General features: G+C 28.7%; 1 long non-coding RNA gene across 2 annotated transcripts; it reads right to left on the bottom strand.

Moving 5' to 3' along the window:
* Window positions 1–6,316: 6,316 nt before the first annotated feature.
* LOC135929865 (uncharacterized) lies at window positions 6,317–7,963 on the bottom strand. Of its 2 annotated transcripts, XR_010572649.1 has the most exons (4): window positions 7,907–7,963; window positions 6,825–7,143; window positions 6,676–6,786; window positions 6,317–6,538 (listed from the first exon to the last, which is right to left on the bottom strand). It is a non-coding gene; the product is annotated as an uncharacterized LOC135929865 (long non-coding RNA). The 2 variants fall into 2 exon arrangements; XR_010572648.1 differs by lacking the exon at window positions 7,907–7,963 and having other exon boundaries at window positions 6,825–7,877.
* Between the last annotated feature and the right edge of the window lie 287 nt (window positions 7,964–8,250).

The raw sequence follows: 8,250 nt of genomic DNA, 5'->3' as shown, positions 1-8,250 counted from the left end.
TTTGTATGTATGACATTTATAACATTGATAATATATAATATAAATCTCATTTATAACATATCCCCACACATATGATCTTACAATTCCTCAATCAGCCGATTTATAGGTTTCCTGGCTCTTTGTGATTTCAGCGTTTCTAGTTTTCCGTTATCTTCCACATTTTCTAAAATCTCAACTATATCCGACTCTTTATTTTTTATATTTTCTTCTTCTCTCTCTGACTCCATATTTTCTCCATTTTCTTTCCCTGGCCCAGACTTCTCCATTTCTTTAGCTACCTCCCTTTTTCGAAGTTGATTCGCATGCTTTCGTACCATTCTATCCTTGCTTTCTACCAAATAAGAATATCTGCCAGTTCTGGATTTTATAACTCCTTCTCTCCAACCTGAATTTATTTTATTATGCACCCATACCGGTTGTGCATTCTCAAATTCTCTCATATGACTATGTTCATCATGCGCTACTTTTTGTCGTATATTCGATCGTTCCATTTCATAACTAACATTAGGACGTAACCAATTCAATCCCGTTTTTAAATTTCGCCCCAATAATAGCTTAGCTGGTGAACGTCCAGTTGATTGATGCTCACCCATTCTATATGCTAGCAAAACTTCTCCCATGGCTTCCTTGGGCTCCCTCATGTCTTTCCTAGTTGCAAAATATCGACTCTTGAGGGTTCGTATCGTTCTTCTGCTAAACCGTTCGTTTTCGGATGGTGTTGTATGTATCAATTTAATATTTTTCTCGAAACAAAATTTTCGAAATTCTCCAGAAATAAATTACGATTTGTCTAGGTGTTCCAAACCGTGCGAACCATTTCCTTAAAACCCTGATCATTGTCGTGGACGTGGTCTCTCTCATTAACTCAACCTCAACCCATTTAGTATGTGCATCAACTCCAACTAACCATGAATACGAATCAATAGGCCCCGCGAAATCCAAATGAATTCGTTCCCATGGAATATTAGATATGTTCCACGAATATAAAGGAACCTCCATAATATTCGACCGATTACTTTGACAAGCATACATTGGCGAACATATTGTTCAATATCTTTATCGCAATTCGGCCACCAGCAATACATTCTAAAAATTGATTTCATAGCATTTATTCCTGGATGCCTTCTGTGTATAATCGTTAATATTGATTTCCTCAAAATGGTTGGAATTACCAACTTCCCATTCCATTCAATAACATCATGATCTACTGACAATTCCTCTCTACGATTATAAAAACAAACTAACTCTGTATTTTTTTTCGCATCAAAATCCACCCATCCATGCTCAATCTTTTTAACTACTTTTTTAAACAAGCTATCATTCCTTGTTTGCTTTTGGAGTTCAACTTGACTAATATTTATATCGTGCAAATTTATAGCTCTAATTTTTAACGCGTTTTTTTGATCATTATTTGATTTTATGCCATCTATTGGCAGTCTAGATAATGTATCAGCTACTTTATTTTCTTTTCCAGGAACATATTCAATATCAAAATCATATGCGGACATTTTCCAAGCCCAGCGCGTTAATCGACTATTGGATATTTTTGGTATTCCCGTTTAACACCAAATAATTTTTCCAAAGGTTTGTGATCTGTTCGTAATAAAAATTTTTGACCAAAAATGAAGGTATGAAATTTTTCCATACCAAACAAAAGTGCTCGTGCCTCTTTTTCTATTGGTGCATAATTTTTCTCTGACTCTAGAAGTGTTCGCGAGGCAAATGCGATTGGTCTGCTAATATCTTTTTTCACTAAATGACATAACACAGCTCCAAAACAAGTGTTGGAAGCGTCACATTCCAATATAATTGGCAAGTTTGGCGAATATGGAATTAGCGTTTTATTTGTTGACAAAAGCTGTTTTATTTTATCAAATACCTCTTGTTCCTTGTCCGACCAACCCCAGCAAGATTTAATGCTCGTTAATTTATGCAGAGGAGCGGCAATTCCATGTAGATGTGGCAAAAATCTCTCGTGATAATTCACAAGTCCTAAAAAAGATCGTAATTGGTGTATATTATTAGGAGTTGGTATCCCTCGAATAGCATATATTTTTTCTTTCGCTGGATGTATTCCATATTTGTCTATTACGAAACCCAAAAAAGAAACTGATTCATTTAAAAAACGTATTTTGGCCAATTTTGCCTTCATACCCAGTTTAATGATGCTTGGTACCTTAAGGTACCATCTATCAAATTTGAATTTTGTTCATTTTTCATTTGGATAGGCACTACCAAATATATTTATAATATATATTTATAAAATCGTTATTTTTGCAAAGCCTCTATGGTTTAGTATGCAAGAGCTTGGTATACTTATCCCATGCTCCCGGGTTCGAATCCCGGGAATGGTCATGTTTTTTTTCTTTTTCTAACTTGATGGTTCCATCCTTGGGGGGATAATATATAGGAGGCCGGACTCGACCACGTGATTCCGTATTAATATATTAAATAATAAGGATCTTATTACATTTTAATAAATTTTGGTCGGTATTTAGCAAATTAGGTTGGTATTTAGAATATTTCCATACATACACTTGGTAGTAAGCATCATTAACCTCATACCCACCTGTTTTAGTTTCATTAGTACTTTTTTTACGTTATTCAAATGTTCTACATCATTTTCCCCGTTATGATAATATCGTCAAGATATACTCCGGTCATTTGGCAGTCTTGTAATAAATTGTCCATATATCTTTGAAATATGGTCGGCGCACTAGAAAGACCGAAAGGCATACATTGATATTGGAAATAACCAATGTGGGTCGATATGGTTAAGTATTCTTTTGAACTTTCTTTTATTGGTAATTGTAAATATGCATCTTTCAAATCTATTACCGTAAATTTCAATCCATCTTTTAATTTGGTTAAAAGATCATCCACCGTTGGTATTATATGATAATCGTACAAAATATTCGGGATTAATGTCACCTTAAAATCCGCACAAATCCTGATTTCTCCATTTGTTTTTCGTACGTTTACCGTTGGAGTGGCCCATGTCAACCGTTTTTGTGTTGGATCAATCACCTTCAATATTCCTGATTTAACCAATCTATCGAGTTCCATTTCAATTGGTTTTCGTAATGGAAAAGGTACTCTACGAGCTGGCCATGATTTCGGCCTTCCTGCCTCACTCAAATGTATGCTAACTTCTATATCATTCACTCGTCCAGGCTTGTCATCAAAAACACTGAAAAATTCTGTTGTCATGCCAGCAATTTGTTTATTGGTTGTCATAACCTCTTTATTTGTGATACTATAGTCACTTGTCGTGGAATAAACATATTAAATGCCAGTATCCATGATAGTCTAAATAATGGAATGTCATTTGAACGGGTTACCACAATCGGTAGTGATCTGCTTATCTTTCCAAGACGAACCCTCACCATAGTTTCACCAAGCACATCTAGCGGTTGGTTACCATATACTGATAAAGGTTTGGTTGGTCCAAGTTTGGGTCGGCCAATTTCATCCCAATATTGTTTTCCAATCACCGATACCTGTGCCCCCGTATCATAGTCAAATTCTATATGTACTCCATTTATCCAAACAAATATCTTTGCACTATTTCTACCAATTTGGGAAATATTATTAATTGAATCTGATGAATCATTGTCATCTATATGCATAGCATGTAACTTCTGTCCTTTACAATATTTAGCATAATGCCCTACCTTTTGGCAATTATAACATTTCACCCTTGATGCAAAATATTGAAAAGGGGGATGAGTTCTTCCACATTTTGAGCATTTATTAAACTTATACATATCATTATTGTTAAATTTATTGTTATCTCTAAACTTAAAATTATTATTATTGTTATTGTAATAACTAAAATTACCCTTTTCTTTGTTATTATTATTATATGAGTATTGAAAAAATTTCTTGATTATTCTCTATCTGCTCATGTTTATTGACTTTTTTTACCATCATATTTGTCATTTCATCCTCAGCCCTTTCCATTGCCAAAGCCATATTTAAAACCTGTTGAAAACACCCTTTTTCCCAAGTCATTTATTCTATCTAGAAATCTAGTGCGAATATCTTTCTCCAATGCACCCATTTTGATTCCAGCCACCATATGATCCCTCAATCTCCCATCTAGGTCAGATTCAAATTTACATTCTTGAGCCAATTTTTTAAGTCGAGCTGCAAACTCCGCAACTGATTCACCAACCCCTCTTTCTATCCGAATAAATTTAATTCTCGAGCTAAATAATGTTGAAATACGCTTAAAAACTTTCTTACCCACTTCAATAATCTCTTCATAATTAAGATCTTTCAATATTTTTGGATAAACAAAGGACCTCATCTCTGCTAAATTACTAATACCCATATTTTTTTTTGGTTTCATTATTTACTAATATACCTCTTATCTCCAACATATCATCAATATATTCAATGTAATCAGCAAAATTGTTTTGCCTGTCGAAGTTATCAAATTTGATCATAATGTTATCATTTTTTTCTTCTTTATTCATAATTACTTTATTTGTCTTCTTTGTTCATAATAAGATCATCGACAACGTCGCCAATATACTAATTAGTCTTAAATAAGCATACACAAATATGGATGGCTTTATTGACTGGCAATCACCTGATATATATATTAATATGATTGATTTGTATGTATGACATTTATAACATTGATAATATATATATAAATCTCATTTATAACACTTTCGACTACGACTAATAGTCGTACTCATGGAAATAGACTAAAAACTTTAGCGACTAAAACGACTAATATAGTCGACTAAAGCGACTAATTTAGTCGACTAAAACGACTAATATAGTCGACTAAAAAGACTAATATAGTCGACTAAAACAACTAATTTAGTAGACTAAAACGATTAATTTAGTCGACTAAGTTGATCTATTTAGTCAGCATATAGGTAAATATATATTGTAAACATATTAAGTTAAAATTTATGTGAAGATTTACCATAGAAAAGTGACAATTGTCATAATCGTTATTTTTGAACTTTTTTGAATTTTTTCAAAGCGAATAGGTAAAAATATATATTGTATAAAGATCAATGATATATATAACTATAGATTGGCCATCATGCATAAAAAAACGTCCACATATTGAAATCAGCTGTAGCGCCATTTTGTAGCTTGTACGTTGATCAAATGCCTCAATAATAATACTAATTTTTAAAAATTTAACAATTTTATATCTAATAATTTGTTAATAATTTAATTATGTAAAATAATCAAATGAATCCTAACCTCAACTGATCTTCAATTAAATTACATTGGTATTCTATAAAATAAAAAAACTCAACATTTAATCCAATAGTAGTATGTAATATCATTAAATTACTTTCACCCAGAAATTATTCAGAAACATAGATTGCTACGATATCACTGAAACAAAAATCACCAAAATTATACCCATACAAAATATTCCATACTTATATCTAATACACCCTCAAATATTCAACCAAATAAAGTCCACTGCCTATATTTAATTGCCAAAAAAACTTATCACATGACTCAATCAAGAAAATACTTCTTTCAATCAGTTTTTAGTTAATTTATCTACTTGATTAATATTATTATAAAAATAAATTTATTTTTAAACATTCCTCAACCATTAACCCCCAATTATTTATTAGAAAATCTAATTTATCTAATTTATTTTATACATATTAATTGCATATATCAAAATCATTTATTTTTTTATATATATTTGTTAATTTTTCTTATAAAATTAGTTTTTATAATTTTATCAAATTCACTTGATGTTTCAAAAAAAATCTTACTATCCACTTATTGTTCATTTATGGAATCCTTATTATTAAATATAATAATATTTTATGATTCATATCTTATTAATAAATAAAAATGATGCATCGATATTTATTGTAGTTGCTGGTACTTTTAATTTTAGTTAAGTAATTTATACCTTAAAATAATAATCAAAATTTATATAAAAAAAGAGATCTGTATAGATATAATTAAATAAAATCTACAAATTTTGTTTTACTAATAAGAGAAATCAGTGTTAATTTTTTTCTTACTTTTTTAACTTATTTTTATTTTGTATTATTAATTTTATTATAAAGGATGAACCAAAGATATACTCTAAAAGTAGATGAAGATCAATTAATTACGTTAAGAAAATAAGATTTATAAAAAAATATCCTGTCAATTAAAAATTATTTTGGATTATGTGTTCTAGATGAAATAAGTTAAACCATCTTAAAAGATGGGTTGAGAGCTCATCTCACTTAATTTTTATTGTAATAATCATTTATAATTTTTTTTGTTTTAATTATTTCATCTTAATTATAAATGACAAATGAAAACATCTTTTATTTTTTTTTCAATAAAAACATAGTGTAATAATAACATTTTTTGCATGGGTATAAATTATTATATAAATCATTTAAATAAGGTTTATACAATAAATATATAAAAATATAAATGTGTACACTTTAAAAAACAAAATGTATTTTTAACAATATGATGATTCACATTCATATTATCTTTGATTATAAACATTCATCCTTTTTGATTCTATCATCACCTATAAAAAATAAAATATATTTACATTAGCATAGATTATATATAATATCATAATTTTTATAATATGTCTTATATAAGGCCTGTTCTTTATACAATATAATTTTTAAAAAATAAAAGAAGATATAAATATTAATTTACATGACTTATTGATTATTAAATTGTATTGCTTTTGTAAGATTTTTCCTCATACCAGTTCTCAATTCCTGGTTTCTCAAGTCAGCAAAATGGAAAAATCTAATATTTAAATATCTTTAAAAAAAATAGTATTAAAACTAATAAATGATTACCTTTGAACAATTAATTTTACAAGAATTTGAAAATGGCTGTAACAATCTCATGTTCATTAATATCTTCAGTAAGATCAATAAAAATATTTGTACCAATTATTGTGGAAAAAACCAACACTTCCATTTTTTTAATAATATTTTTACGTTTAATATCATTTTGATAAGTTCTAAATGAACTTTCAAAAATTCGGCATAATATAGACATACTAGATGAAGGAATCACTAACCCCCCATTATACTATATTTATTAGGCATAAAACTTTTTCTATTTATAGCCTGTAACCATTTTTCCAATAATTCTTTGGATTTTAATGGAAATCTATATTTAAAAATAGGTGAATAATAATGAGTAAAATATAAGATATATTTATGACATTGATACAAAGATAGATAGTATATAAAAATCAATATAAATATCAGATCGGTTATTAGTAATATAGTATTGAATCAGTGAAAATTTGTTGATTGGCAGAGCCTCTATTAATATATATATGGTTTACATATTTCTTACAAATATTTAAAATGAAACTGTATCATAGTAAATATGTATTTTAAAATGGCTAACTTAATATTTTATCCAGAAAAATATTTAGGCAAAGTTCAAAATAGAAATCTTATCAACTCAATAGGAAGAAGCATTATTTGTCCTAGCAATAAAAATGAGAAAACTTTATATTTTTACTAAATAAGGATTTTTTTTCAATGTTTGTAGCTTATTAATGCTTTATGTAATAAATATGTTGCATATAAAAAATAATATATATACTTATGATAAGAAATATGTGTATTAGATTCTATTTTATATGTTTTATTACAATTATGAACACAGCACACTCCCATTATCTAATTAAATAATAAATGATAGTGATATTATAAGATCTGTTTTGCATGTATCCTAAGATGCATTAACATAAGATTTATAAGTCCATGCAGGATTAGGTTAAACTATATTTTAAAAAATTAAAAGGTGGGTTAGTCTTAGATTCATTTTTTAAATATAATCACCTACTCCACCTTCATAAAAAAAGTCTTATGAAAATTTAAGAATAAAAGATACTATAAAATATTATATCATAAATCACCTTTAAAACTAGACTTGTTTTCTATATATTAATATTTCTTGCTGACAAATAATGGATAACCAAACTACAAAATGGCGCTACAGCTGATTATAATGTGTGGACCAATGACATATAATAATACCTAGACTGACGATTCATTCATTAAAATGCATTTTTAAGCGTCGTTAAAAGCAAATCAGCTGGACCCGCCATTTTGGTAACAGATATCATTATTAAAATTTTAAACGAGAGCCTAATTTATTACTATATCTGAAATTTTTCCTATGATACTTAACAAAGAATTTAAATCCACATCCATCTGCATTAATGGTACCATCAAGGATCCTATCCCACAAATATTCCAA

Source organism: Gordionus sp. m RMFG-2023, chromosome 5 (genome assembly GCF_954871325.1).
Source record: "Gordionus sp. m RMFG-2023 chromosome 5, tfGorSpeb1-WG-v2, whole genome shotgun sequence".
NCBI lineage: Eukaryota > Metazoa > Nematomorpha > Gordioida > Chordodea > Parachordodidae > Gordionus > Gordionus sp. m RMFG-2023.
This window is presented reverse-complemented; position numbering and strand designations above follow the sequence as displayed.